The sequence below is a fragment of the Pan paniscus genome, chromosome 10 (genome assembly GCF_029289425.2).
Source record: "Pan paniscus chromosome 10, NHGRI_mPanPan1-v2.0_pri, whole genome shotgun sequence".
Classification (NCBI taxonomy): Eukaryota; Metazoa; Chordata; class Mammalia; order Primates; family Hominidae; genus Pan; species Pan paniscus.
In genome coordinates, this window is record NC_073259.2 from 41,443,163 (window position 1) to 41,456,506 (window position 13,344).

The 13,344-nt window shown below is 50.1% G+C and overlaps 1 pseudogene; it reads right to left on the minus strand.

Annotated features, from left to right (window-relative positions):
- Nucleotides 1-430: 430 nt before the first annotated feature.
- On the minus strand, nucleotides 431-4,906 carry LOC103783743 (BTB/POZ domain-containing protein 10-like; annotated as a pseudogene).
- Nucleotides 4,907-13,344: the final 8,438 nt, after the last annotated feature.

Here is a 13,344-nt window from a genome sequence, read left to right on the forward strand (position 1 = left end):
CCCCCTTCCCCATATTGCTTACTTCCTCCCTCTTGTCCTTCCCAAGGCTCAGGGTACCTAGCATCGGCAGTTCAGACTTTTAGAATCCCTATGTCCACAGCATCCCAAGGGGAATATATGAAGAGTGGCCAAGAGGAGAGTTATGGGTAACCCTTTATTGTCTGCTGGATGATTTTCTGCTGCCTGGCTTCTCTGGGTTACTGTCTCTTGTTACTTTCCTTTCTCTTCACTAAGATTTAGTTTTCTCTTTTTTCTTTCTTTTTTTTTCAAGGTGGTTATAAATTTGGTCAGAAACATTAAAACAATGGAATTTTATTTTGACGAAAAATTGAAGTTTATAATCATTTAGTAAATGAAGAGCAAACAATTCATTTTCCTATCCCATAACTCTTAAGAAAAAAAAGCATAAGTAAATAAATATCTGTGAACAGATTAAGGGTAAGGCAGACTGGATAATAAACCACCTCTGACATTCACACTCCCTGCATATGACTCACTCTAAAGGGTGAAACAGCCCTGGAGATAACTGAACTGATAAGATATGGGCATTAAATCTCATCCAGATCATTCGGGTAAGTCCAACATAAATACTTTTTGCTCATCAAGGGCAGCAAACTATACAAATTTTACTGGAGGAATACTTTGACAGAAGCACTTAAATTATATTGTGCATCACAACTATAAAATGGCTTGAACATTTCCATTTAACCACCATCTATAAAGTGCAACTATATAATACTCTGCATTTTATCTGGGGTGTGATGAATATCAATCCAAACTGAAAGTACCCCAGCTGCCAATTTCCACCACTTTTGAAAAGACCTAGGTGTGTGAAAAAGGACCGTCCGCCATACAAAGAACCAATTTCACAAACCTACTGGTAAACAAATACATTTATATAACTGGAACTTCAAAATGCTAGAGTTGTACTCATTTAAAAAAACCATTCAGCTACCTTTGGTCTTGAAAAAGCCTACACTGCAACATCCTAAGCATTGTTACATGCATCTCAATGAAGAAGAGTGGCCTTGCATTGCAGAATGAGGAGAGTACAATGTCACTGTGAAGAGTAGCATGTTATGGTTTCAGGGAACATCAACATTACAGCATTGGATTCTGTGCATCAGGATCGAGGCCACCATTGCCAGAAGGCAGATGGATAGGGAGAATATTCAGCTCATCCACTTGTGGAGTTGGGTGCATGACTACCAGCTGGTCCTGGGGAATGTCTGCCACAGCTGCTGCAAGGTTGGTGATAGATTTACTCTTTACACACTGAAAGTCTACATGCCGACTCTTTCCTTCTTCCTTCTCCCAGGACATTCAAATAAAGGGTCTTTGGACATAGTGTAGATAACTTCTGGGTGGCCTCCAGGCCTTTTCTTTACTTTTTCTTTGTAGGTAGGTTAACCTTCTATTCCCAGTCTAATCTTCTTTTTTTTTTTTAAATTTTATTTTATTTTTATTGATCATTCTTGGGTGTTTCTCACAGAGGGGGATTTGGCAGGGTCATAGGACACTAGTGGAGGGAAGGTCAGCAGACAAACAAGTGAACAAAGGTCTCTGGTTTTCCTAGGCAGAGTGTTTGTGTCCCTGGGTACTTGAGATTAGGGAGTGGTGATGACTCTTAATGAGCATGCTGCCTTCAAGCATCTGTTTAACAAAGCACATCTTGCACCGCCCTTAATCCATTTAACCCTGAGTGGACACAGCACATGTTTCAGAGAGCACAGGGTTGGGGGTAAGGTCATAGATCAACAGGATCCCAAGGCAGAAGAATTTTTCTTAGTACAGAACAAAATGAAAAGTCTCCCATGTCTACTTATTTCTACACAGACACGGCAACCATCTGATTTCTCAATCTTTTCCCCACCTTGCCCCCCTTTCTACTCCAGAAAACCGCCATCGTTATCATGGCCCATTCTCAATGAGCTGTTGGGTACACCTCCCAGACGGGGTGGTGGCCGGGCAGAGGGGCTCCTCACTTCCCAGTAGGGGCGGCCGGGCAGAGGCGCCCCTCAGCTCCCGGACCGGGTGGCTGGCCAGGCAGGGGGCTGACCCCCCCATCTCCCTCCCGGACGGGGCGGCTGGCCGGGCGTGGGGCTGACGCCCCCACCTCCCTCCCGGATGGGGCAGCTGGCCGGGCGTGGGGCTGAGTCCCCCACCTCCCTCCCGGACGGGGCGGCTGGCCGGGCAGGGGGCTGACCCCCCCACCTCCCTCCCGGACGGGGCGGCTGGCCGGGAGGGGGCTGACGCCCCCACCTCCCTCCCGGATGGAGCGGCTGGCTGGGCGGGGGGCTGAGCCCCCCACCTCCCTCCCGGATGGGGCGGCTGGCCGGGTGGGGGGCTGAGCCCCCCACCTCCCTCCCGGACGGGACGGCTGGCCGGGCGGGGGGCTGACCCCCCCCCCACCTCCCTCCCGGACGGAGCGGCTGGCCGGGCGGGGGGCTGACCCCCCCACCTCCCTCCCGGACGGGGCGGCTGGCTGGGCAGAGGGGCTCCTGGCTGGGCAGAGGGGCTCCTCACTTCCCAGTAGGGGCGGCCGGGCAGAGGCGCCCCTCAGCTCCCAGACCCGGTGGCTGGCCAGGTGGGGGGCTGACCCCCCCATCTCCCTCCCAGATGGGGCGGCTGGCCGGGCGGGGGGCTGACCCCCCCACCTCCCTCCCGGATGGGGCGGCTGGCCGGGAGGGGGCGCTGAGCCCCCCACCTCCCTCCCGGACGGGGCGGCTGGCCGGGCAGGGGGCTGAGCCCCCCACCTCCCTCCCGGACGGGACGGCTGGCCGGGCGGGGGGCTGACCCCCCCCCACCTCCCTCCCGGACGGGGTGGCTGGCTGGGCAGAGGGGCTCCTGGCTGGGCAGAGGGGCTCCTCACTTCCCAGTAGGGGCGGCCGGGCAGAGGCGCCCCTCACCTCCCGGACGGGGCGGCTGGCCGGGCGGGGGGCTGACCCCCACCTCCCTCCCGGACGGGGTGGCTGCCGGGCGGAGACGCTCCTCACTTCCCAGACTGGGTGGCAGCCAGGCAGAGGGGCTCCTCACTTCTCAGACGGGGCGGTTGCCAGGCGGAGGGTCTCCTCACTTCTCAGACGGGGTGGCCGGGCAGAGACGCTCCTCACCTCCCAGACGGGGTCGCGGCCGGGCCGAGGCGCTCCTCACATCCCAGACGGGGTGGCGGGGCAGAGGCGCTCCCCACATCTCAGACGATGGGCTGCCGGGCAGAGACGCTCCTCACTTCCTAGATGGGATGGCGGCCGGGACGAGGTGCTCCTCACTTCCCAGGTGGGATGGTTGCCGGGCAGAGACGCTCCTCACTTTCCAGACTGGGCAGCCAGGCAGAGGGGCTCCTCACATCCCAGACGATGGGCAGCCAGGCAGAGACGCTCCTCACTTCCCAGACGGGGTGGCGGCCGAGCAGAGGCTGCAATCTCGGCACTTTGGGGGGCCAAGGCAGGCGGCTGGGAGGTGGAGGCCGTAGCGAGCCGAGATCACGCCACTGCACTGCAGCCTGGGCACCATTGAGCACTGAGTGAATGAGACTCCATCTGCAATCCCGGCACCTCGGGAGGCTGAGGCTGGCGGATCACTCGCAGCTAGGAGCTGGAGACCAGTCCGGCCAACACAGCGAAACCCCGTCCCCATCAAAAAAACACGAAAACCAGTCAGGCATGGCGGCACGCGCCTGCAATCGCAGGCGCTCGGCAGGCTGAGGCAGGAGAATCAGGTAGGGAGGCTACAGCGAGCCGAGATGGCAGCAGTACAGTCCACCTTTGGCCCGGCATGAGAGGGAGACCATGGAAAGGAGAGGGAGAGGGAGATGGGAGAGGGAGAGGGAGAGGGAGAGGGAGACGGGAGAGGGAGAGGGAGACGGGAGAGGGAGAGGCAGACGGGAGAGGGAGAGGGAGACGGGCCCCAGTCTAATCTTCTTAAGACCCCTCTCCTTCAAAACTGACTTGGCCACATCTCTGTTTTCAATGTACTTGAAAAATCTATATAATTTTGTGCTATAAATAATTTGTGAATATTCTTGTGCTATAAATAATTTGTGAATATCCATCTGTGGTGGGTATTCTTCATCCCGATCAACCACATCATCATCTGTAAGCACCACTATATGACATTCCCGTTCCCCACTCTGGGCACTAGCTACCATGAGAGGAAGGATCATTTCTTCCAGATAAAATTCAGATTGTCTATGAGCACCATCATTTGATAACTCATGCATTAGGGCACTGAGATCTCTACATTTAACAGTACTATATTCAAAAGAGATACAAAGACAGTCACATGCTTCTCTCACCTCAGGAATAGATATGCCATCAGGACAATGGATTATTCCTGTTTTATAGTAATCCAGAATAGCTCAAAACACAGTGGAACCAATCCCCTCTGCCACCTCATACTCTTCTTTCTTATTGGGTCATGTAAAGTTATGTTCTCGGCCAGATCCAAACATCCTGCCCAACATTGTATTTGGCTGTGCAGTAAAAATGGATGGGTCTACAACAAATCTAGTGTTATCCACTATTAGTGTCACTCGTTCTGACATTCTTATATTCTGAGCTCCTTCTTTTGCAATTTCATATACAAACACCATCTCCCCAGATGTCTTACAGCTACCACCTGAACTTGACTGACTACTGTTTCTGCTGCTGTTCCCAGCACTGCTAATGGAACCATTTGGGGATGCTTTTTGAGGACGCAGACTGCTTGGATGAGAGGAACTGCAATCTTTTTCTTGTTCAACATGGTGCTGTTGTGTTGGAGAAGTCACATTTCTAATACAAGGAGTGAGTTGAGACTCTGTTCTTTCATGAGATGAATCTCGTGATCTGTCACTTGACCTTCATCTATCTCTTGATCTCTTATGTCCCCCACTAGCATCATGTAGACTCATTTTGGTGTGGTCAACTCCTTTAGCAGTACGCGAGGAAGTACTTCAAACCTTTGAATCCCACGGTTTCCCCTTGACTTCCTGTCACCATTAGAGAAAAGCAGACAGCGTTTCAGTCACAGAGTTGGAGAAATACCGCAGGGACTACTCAGGGAAAGCATTTTCCTCATCAAAGCAAACTCCAAAATCGCTTCTGCCGGTGTGGACCAACTGGAACTGATGAGAGTTGGTCGTCTTGAGGGACACACTCTGTTCCCTAGCGCCCCCTGCTGCTTATTTTTAAATGCTCGGTTGGCGGGAACCCATGTGCCAGCTGAAACTCCTTCAGTTTGGCCGCCTAGGAAACATCCAGAGTCATCTGCATGGGCTGGCTGGGCAATAAAAACAGATTTAGTTTATTCAACCTCATAACATTCCTGAGCCAATGGATGGTTGGTTCAGGGCATCCTAGAGAGATGGTTACAACCGCCCAGTGGTGTGCCCCTGTGTGCTTGTAGGAGTATAACCAGGCCTGTCACAATCCAGTGATATGTCTGTGGTCCTGTCTGTGGACAATAACTGGCACCTGGACCTCAACAGCATCATTGCCAAGGTCAAGGCCTAGTATGAGGAGATGGCTTAGAAGAGCAAGGCCAAGGCCCAGACCCTGTACCAGACCAAGGTAAATAAGGATCATTGGATCAATCTGGACCCCACCAGCCTTCTCCAGGGCTTCTGAACTTTACCTCCAGCCCTTCTGGCACCATCCCAGATAATACATATTTTATTCACTAGGAAACCTATTGAAATTTCTTTCACAAATTTCCATAACTTGCAGAATCTTTTTTTTTTTTTTTTGAGATGGAGTCTCACTCACTCTGTTGCCCAGGCTGGACTGCAGTGGCACAATCTCGGCTCACTGCAACCTCTCTGCCTCCTAGCTTCAAGCGATTCTCCTGCTTCAGCCTCCTGAGTAGCTGGGATTATAGGCTTGCACCTGTATGCCCAGATAATTTTTGTGTTTTTAGTAGAGACAGCATTTCACCATATTGGCTAGGCTGGTCTTGAACTTTTGACCTCAAGTGATCTACCCACCCTGGTCTCCCAAGTATCTGGAATTACAGGTGTGAGCCACTGTGCCCAGCCCCATAAACTTGCAGAGTCTTTATAGTGCTTTTCATTCGACTACCCGATATCTTTAAGGGCAACTCTGAGTTTCAGTTAAGTGATTCTTTCCACTCTACGTGCCTGGTGGGCTTTATGTGAATTAGGACTTTCTGGATTGATTCTATTGCCCTTTTCATACACATGTTTCAGGGTCAGGATAATCTCTCCCTACCTGCTCTCTCTGTTCACCCAGCTGTAGCTTGGGGAGCTGTAGACCACAGCCAGAAGACATGATGATGACTTGAGGAGCACCAAAAATGAGATTGCAGAGCTCAGCAGGATGATCCACAGGTTGTAGGCAGAGATTGAGAACATCAACAAGCAGGTGGGGGCAGCTCCTCAAAGCCCAGGATTATGGCTCTGATGAAAGTGGTGTCCTGGGACGCCAGAGGGGCCACCTGGACCTAGCAGGTAGGGCAGCTTTTCAGACTCCTCATTGGGACCTTTTGGAACTGGGCTTGCCAAGTGGCACCACATAGAACAAGGACTTTACGCTGTCTTAACTTACATCCATCAACTTAAAGGCAGAATGATCTTCTCTCAATCTGGTAGACATGGTCCCCAAAACTTCATAAACTATGAGGCATTGAGTTTCTGGGATCTCAGAATATGGATTATTCCTTCCCAAGAGGTGGGAAGCAGGTGACCACTATCTCTGGGTAAAGGCTCGACAATCACTGGAGTTTCCCAGTATGGTTTATTTTATATGGATGTGAATGCTATGAGCAGAAGTTAGCATCACCAGCCACATAGCACACAGATTAAAGATTTTCACTAACTGGAAAGATGGAGACCTGTGTTCACCTGGCTACATATGCAGTTGGATCCAGGGACTCAGTGCACTTCCTCCTCCTGCTTCGGAATGCTAACCTGGAGGTGGCAATTGCTGACACTGAGCAGCATGGCGCAGGGGGCAATGCTGACCCTCAAGGAGGCCCAGGCCAAGTTGGCAGAGCTCAGAGAGGCCCTGCAGCAGGCCAGGGAGGACCAGGCTCATCTTCCGTGTGACTACCAAGAGCTGCTGAACATCAAGCTGGGCTGGATGTGGAGACTGCCACCTACCAGAAGATGCTGGAGGGCGAGGAGTGCACCAGCGTAGGCACTGTCTGGTCAAGGCACAGAATCCAACTTGAGAAACCCATTTCACAGGATTATGTGGTCCTTTGGTTAGCTATACTGTGTTACAGTGATTTTTGTCTCTGCATTTCCTTCCCCTTGGTATATGGAGGCTCTAACACAGTGGCACGGGACAAAGGAAGGGCTCAACAAGTGCTCGATGAAGTGGACTGTACTGCTCAGCACTCTCTCTTTGGGCTCAGGGATACAACTTTTATAATATTTGCTAGAGCAGAACACTCAGAGCCTGCCTCCTAATAGGCATATAGTGCACCGAAAGGCAAATGTCAGTGAATCCTGGTGTGGTGGAGAATACAAAGATGAGTACCAGGTAGTCCTAACAGCCTGCTGTCCCTACACTTTAAACTGGAGTTTCCATTTTCCTCAGAACCAGTCACTCTTCCCCACCTTCCCTTCTTTGTTAATGTTAACATTGGACAGTTGGAGTCTGTGCAGTGCTCTGGAAAAGATACCCGGCCAGCTAGGTGTGATGGCTCACGCCTGTAATCCTAGTGCTTTGGAAGGCTGGGGCAGGATCACTTGAGGCCAGGAACTCCAGAACAACCTGGACAACATAATGAGACCCCATCTTTACAAAAAATAATACAAAATTAGCCAGGCATGGTGGTATGTGCCTGTAGTACCAGCTACTCGAGAGGCTGAGGGAGGAGGATCACTTGAGCTCAGGAGTGTGAGGCTGCAGGGAGGCGTGATTGCACCACTGCATTCCAGCCTGGGTGACAGAGAAAGGCCCCATCTCAAAAAAAAGACACCTGCACCTGGATGCAGGTGGTGTCCAAGGGCCCAGAAGGATGATGCAAATAGGAGCTGTGTCATTTCTGATATGGAATGGGGAATGTGCGGGGCACTCTACCCAGGTTGATGTACTCATCACACACACTGCTGAATAGCCATGTTATCCCAGTTTTGCCCATGCAGTAACTGAGGCCAAGGTGATGGCACAGCCATGTATCCAGAGACATATTACATTTCTATTCTTTGCATTCCCCATCCTAGAATCTCAGGGAAGTCCCTTCTCATGTCTAAACTCAATCGCTGATGCTGGAGCTCATATCATTGTATCTTGGCATCCCAGGGGCTAATTCCAAAAAGAACTTGTCCCACCTGGGTAATTTCACCATAACCTTTCTGTGATATTTATTTTGTTCCTGAATAGGATGTCTGGGGAGTGCCAGCATCCGGTGTGTATCTGTGAGTATGCTGTGCACTTCTTTTCTATCATTTTAGATGATTTCTCATGGCTTTGTATTAGCTTTTAAACCCTAGAATTGTCTTCTACAGCCTTGTCCCTAGAGTAACACAAAGGCAGGGGCACAAGGGAGAGACACATAAGTCATATTTAGGTAGGATTTATCTGATGTCCCATCCAGTGTATGTCCTGGGCCTCCCTCAGACAGGGAAGGCCCATAGGAGCATTGTCTCTCTCTCTCTCTTTTTTTTTGGTCTTTTTTTGTAGTGTCTTTTCACAAGTCTTTCCTCTGTGGCTTTCCTTGACCACTCATTTCTCAGACAGGGATTGGCATGCAATGGGCATTTAAGAAGACAGACTGTGACCGAGCAGTCCATTCTCATTGCAGCTGTGGTCAACCGCACTTCTAGCAGCAAAAACATTAGTATGGGGGACAGTAGCAGCTCCAGCAGTGGCGACTGGAGCAACAGAGGTACCCAGGGTCTCCAAGGGGGTATCAACTCCACGGCTATTGGGAAGGATGTCTAGTTCAGAAGCACAAGTCTCTCCATGGATCAGAATCCCAGACTTGGCAGTTCATCTCCATCCTCCTTAGCCAGGATTGTGCAGACCACCACCAGCAGTGGCCAGTGCTCCTGCACCACATACTGAGCCTGAGACCTAATTCATGAATACAGAAAGTCCCCCTGACCTTTGCCACTCCTCTGTAATAACTCCTTTCTCCTCAGAGTTAGTGACACCACAATCCCATCCCCTTGGAGGTTCAAAGCCAAGCCAAGAAGGGACCCAGAAATACACTGTCAAGCTAGGGGGTTGGACCTGAGCCAAGCCACTATGGCCTTCTTTCTTTCTTTCTTTCTCTTTCTTTCTTTCTTTCTTTCTTTCTTTCTTTCTTTCTTTCTTTCTTTCTTTCTTTCTTTTTCTTTCCTTCTTTCTTCCTTCCTTCCTTCCTCCCTTCCCTTCTTTCTTTCTTTTTCTTCTTTCTTTCTTTCTTTTTCTCTCTTTCTTTCTTTCTCTCTTTCTCTCTTTCTATCTCTCTTTCTTTCTCTCTTACTATATCTCTTTCGCAGAGTCTCACTCTGTTACCCAGGCTGCAGTGCAGTGGTGTGATCTCGGCTCACTGCAACCTCCACCTCCTGGGTTTAAGCAATTCTCCTGCCTCAGCCTTCCAAGTAGCTGGGATTGCAGGCACTCGCCACCATGCCAGGCTAATTTTTTGTATTTTTAGTAGACACGGGGTTTCACTATGTTGGCCAGGCTGGTCTTGAACTCCTGAACTTGTGATCTGCCTGCCTTGCCCTCCCAAAGTGCTGGGATTACAGATGTGAGCTACTGTGCCTGGCTCACCTTTATGTTGTCTTATATAGAAACTCTGCCTTTCCTTCTTTCAGCTCTTTTTTTCTCCATCAAACTGTAATATGTTATGCTGCATTTTGGCTCTAAGTTTTGTAGAACAATAGAAACCCATTGTGCCTTCTGAATTGGAGGGTGATAAAAAGACTGCAGAAAGTTATGGTAGCAGTTGTGTGTGGACTGAGCGAGAGATGAGAAGAGAATGAGAGCACTGAGGGAGTCTTTGGGGTTAAGCAACCTGGGTCAGATAATTGGCCTAATTGCAGTGATATGCTTCCCTCTTTCTGGATCCACCCTAGGGCAGCCCACACCCTGAGGCTGGCACACTTCTTGCAGAGGCCTCAGTGGTCCTTGCCAAGAGCTCCAAATGGCTCAGTGACAGTCAACTGTCACTTCAGTGCCCAGCCTGGGTCTCTTCAGGGCCTTCCTCAATGCTCCCCTTGAGGTTTTTGGGCCAAGGTGGTGGGAAAATGTGGTCAAACACTGCCCATGTATCTTCCTTCCTTATTATTCAAGAGAAGCCAATCCTCTCCCCAGCAAGACTTTGCCCACAACACTTCACATGCCCTTTTCCTCCGCATACTGAGATCTCAAGGTTATGGAAAACCAATAAATGAAGCAAATATATACTACCTAGTTATATACATAATTACTAACTGCCAGAAATTGTTCTGAGAACTTCAATATAGCTAACCTAATCTTCACAGTGATCTTACTGTTATGGGATCCTTGGGGTGTCACTTTTGTGGCCAGAAACCTCTGTGGCTGGTGGCACCTTTACCCAAGTTCTTGTCCTGTGTCCAGGAAGAGTTAGGTGTACAGACAAGTGGAAGGTGAACAAGATGAAGAGGAGTTCATTGAGTGTTACAACAGCTCAGAAGTGACCCACAGTGGGTAGCTCCCCTCTGTGGGCAAGTTGTACCATGTAGAGTGTGCAGCTCTCAGCAGAGAGGAGGCCCTGGAAAGGGTGGCTCCTTTCTGTCGGGACGTCATCTCTACAAGTCTCTGAAGCTCTCAGCAGAGAGCGCTGCTCCTCTCTGCAGCTCGTCGTCCTGGCATCTCCAGCTATCAGCAGAGAGGGTAGCTCCTCTCTGCAGCTGGTCCTCCCTCATCTCTCCATCCTCTGTGTCCTTTCCCCTGCTCTGGCTGTGCCCTGGGCTTTTATGGACTTCAGAGGGGAGGAAGTGTGTGCTGATTGGTCCATGGGCTGCCCCAAGGAGGTACCACAAGTCCCCACTCCAGTTGGCGGGATTGGCCGACCGTTCCCCAGCCTTCAGGCCCTCCCTGACCTGAAGGTGAGATCTTACTGGGGACTGCTCTTTTCCACCCAGTAATCTGCCTGCCTCCCACTGCCATTCATGGCCCTGGGGCTCAGACCCAACCCTGCTTGGAGATCAGAGCAGGCACCAGGAGAGGAGAGAGGCCAGGCAGTGGAAGCAGACACCCCCTGAAGCAGCAGGGACTGGAGGGGGGCCCTTCCCGGGCCTCTGAGGGTGCACGCTGCAGAGATGCCCAGGTCCTGCTCCTGGGAGGGCAGTGGCAGCTGTACCTGGGGAGCTTCTGCCCCACCAACTTGGAAGGGGCGGGGCTCCTGCTTGTGCCTGGCTCCTGCCTCCTCTGCAGAGTGGGAGACCCAGGTCTGCTGCTGTAGATCAGGCAGCTGCCGCTGCACCCAGGAAGGCAGACCCTGCCTACTCCTGGACCTCTAAAGAGCACAGGGAGGCTCCGATCCACAGCCACAGTTTGGGGGGCTGTAGCCCTGACGAGGAGGGCGGGGCTTCTGCTTTCTCCTTAGAACAGGAGGACTGGGTCTGCAGCAGCAATTTGGATGGCTGCAGCATCACCTGGGGAGGTCCCGCCCCAACTCAGAAGAGGTGGGGTTCCCACTGGCTCCATGGAGTACGCAGCCCCAGCTGTGCCTCCCTGCTGCAGCCGCTGCCATCACTATGAGGTGGGTATGATTATCCTTATTTTACAGATGTGGAAAAGGAGGTATAGAGACGTGAAGGTCACATTGTGTCACAGGTTAGTTAGCAAGTGATAGAGCCAGTGTGTGAACATAGGCAGTTGAGCCCCGGAGTCCATGCTTGTCACTCCCATGCTATATTAATAACATAGGTGTAGTTTTGTTTCTTCAAGACAGTGTGTGTGTGGGGGGTGTGTTTCTGGTCTTCAACGGCACAGCGTTACTTTAGTGAGAGGCCTTTGAGTCTTTAGACGCCTTCCAGGAAGCGGTGCTCTGTCCTTGGTGCTGAAATCTGGCCCAGGTATCCGGTGGCCTTTTCTATTTCAGGAGGCTGACACTGTAGTCATTTCCTCCAAACTCAACTCTCCCCATCCCCTGCTTCAGCTCTGACGATTTGCATTTGGGCACACAAATTTCCTGTCTAAGATCAGGTAAATATTTGGTCCAGAGCCCGACTTTAAAATAGTCTCAGACTTTGTCTATTTTGTTATATTCCCCATAAAACCAAGACCAAAAAAATTTGCCTCTGTCTTTATGAATAATAAAACCTATGAATATTGGCATGTTTTCCTTTCTGCCTCCTGCTACTGGAAAGTATTTGTCATTGGTGATTAGAGTATTATATTTTCTTCCTATTTTAACATGGATTGTTATTTTAAGTTAACTCCCTCATTATTGTGGTGACAGGGATATAAAAATAAAAAAGTCTAAGAAGCTAGTCTTCTCTTGATTGAGGCTAGGTTCATGCTGAGCCACATTAGAAACTGGACACTTCCAGAGGAGGAGAATGATTTAAAACATTAAGTATTATTATTCACTAATGTGGTAATAAAAAGAATATCTTCCTCTCTGGGATGTGTTGAAGAACACATGAAGTAATATATGTAAAAAACACTTTATAAGACAAAAGATGTTCATACTGATATTGTACTATATGTACGCAAATTTTGATTAGCAACTTTATTCTAAATTCTATAAGGAAAGCAACTGTGTCATATAGTGTTTCTGTGTTACACAATACTGAGCAGGAAATGTGCACTCAGTAAGCACTTGCTGACTGATGGACTGATTAAATGACATAAGGCATGCTAGAGCTTGGCACAGCTCCTAGAACAAGATAAGTACACAATAAATGGGAGATATTGCTATCATTATTTCTAGGGTTACCACTGTTAGTTGATTTCTGAGGAATAAGACTCTCAAGACTAGAAGTGACTTCAGAAGCCATCAAGAGGAGCCTCCATTTAGATACCTATGTCCTCTCTAAAACATTGTCTACAGTGGTAGCCCACCCTGCTGTGGTGGGGAAATCCTCTTCCTCTCACAGAGAAGGTTAAGCTGAGTCTTACCATGTAAATTCCACTAATTGGTCCAAGTTTTCCTGTGGCTATAGGTAACAACCCTAAATCCCTTTGCGCAGGAGAGTCTACAAATGTTTAAGGAAGGTTCCCCCTTTATCAGGGTCCTTCTCCAGGTGGGACACTTTCATCTCCTCTCAGCTGGGGGATGCCCCCAGCCATCCTCGGTGCTCTCCCATAGACATCTTCCAGGTGCCTAGAACCAAACCCTTCAGGTGAAGCCTGACTAGTTCAGGAAAAGGGTGGGCACAGAGCTTGTCTTTGTGCATCCTCTGACCTTGCAAGTAATTTTGGCAGCTGCTTTCTG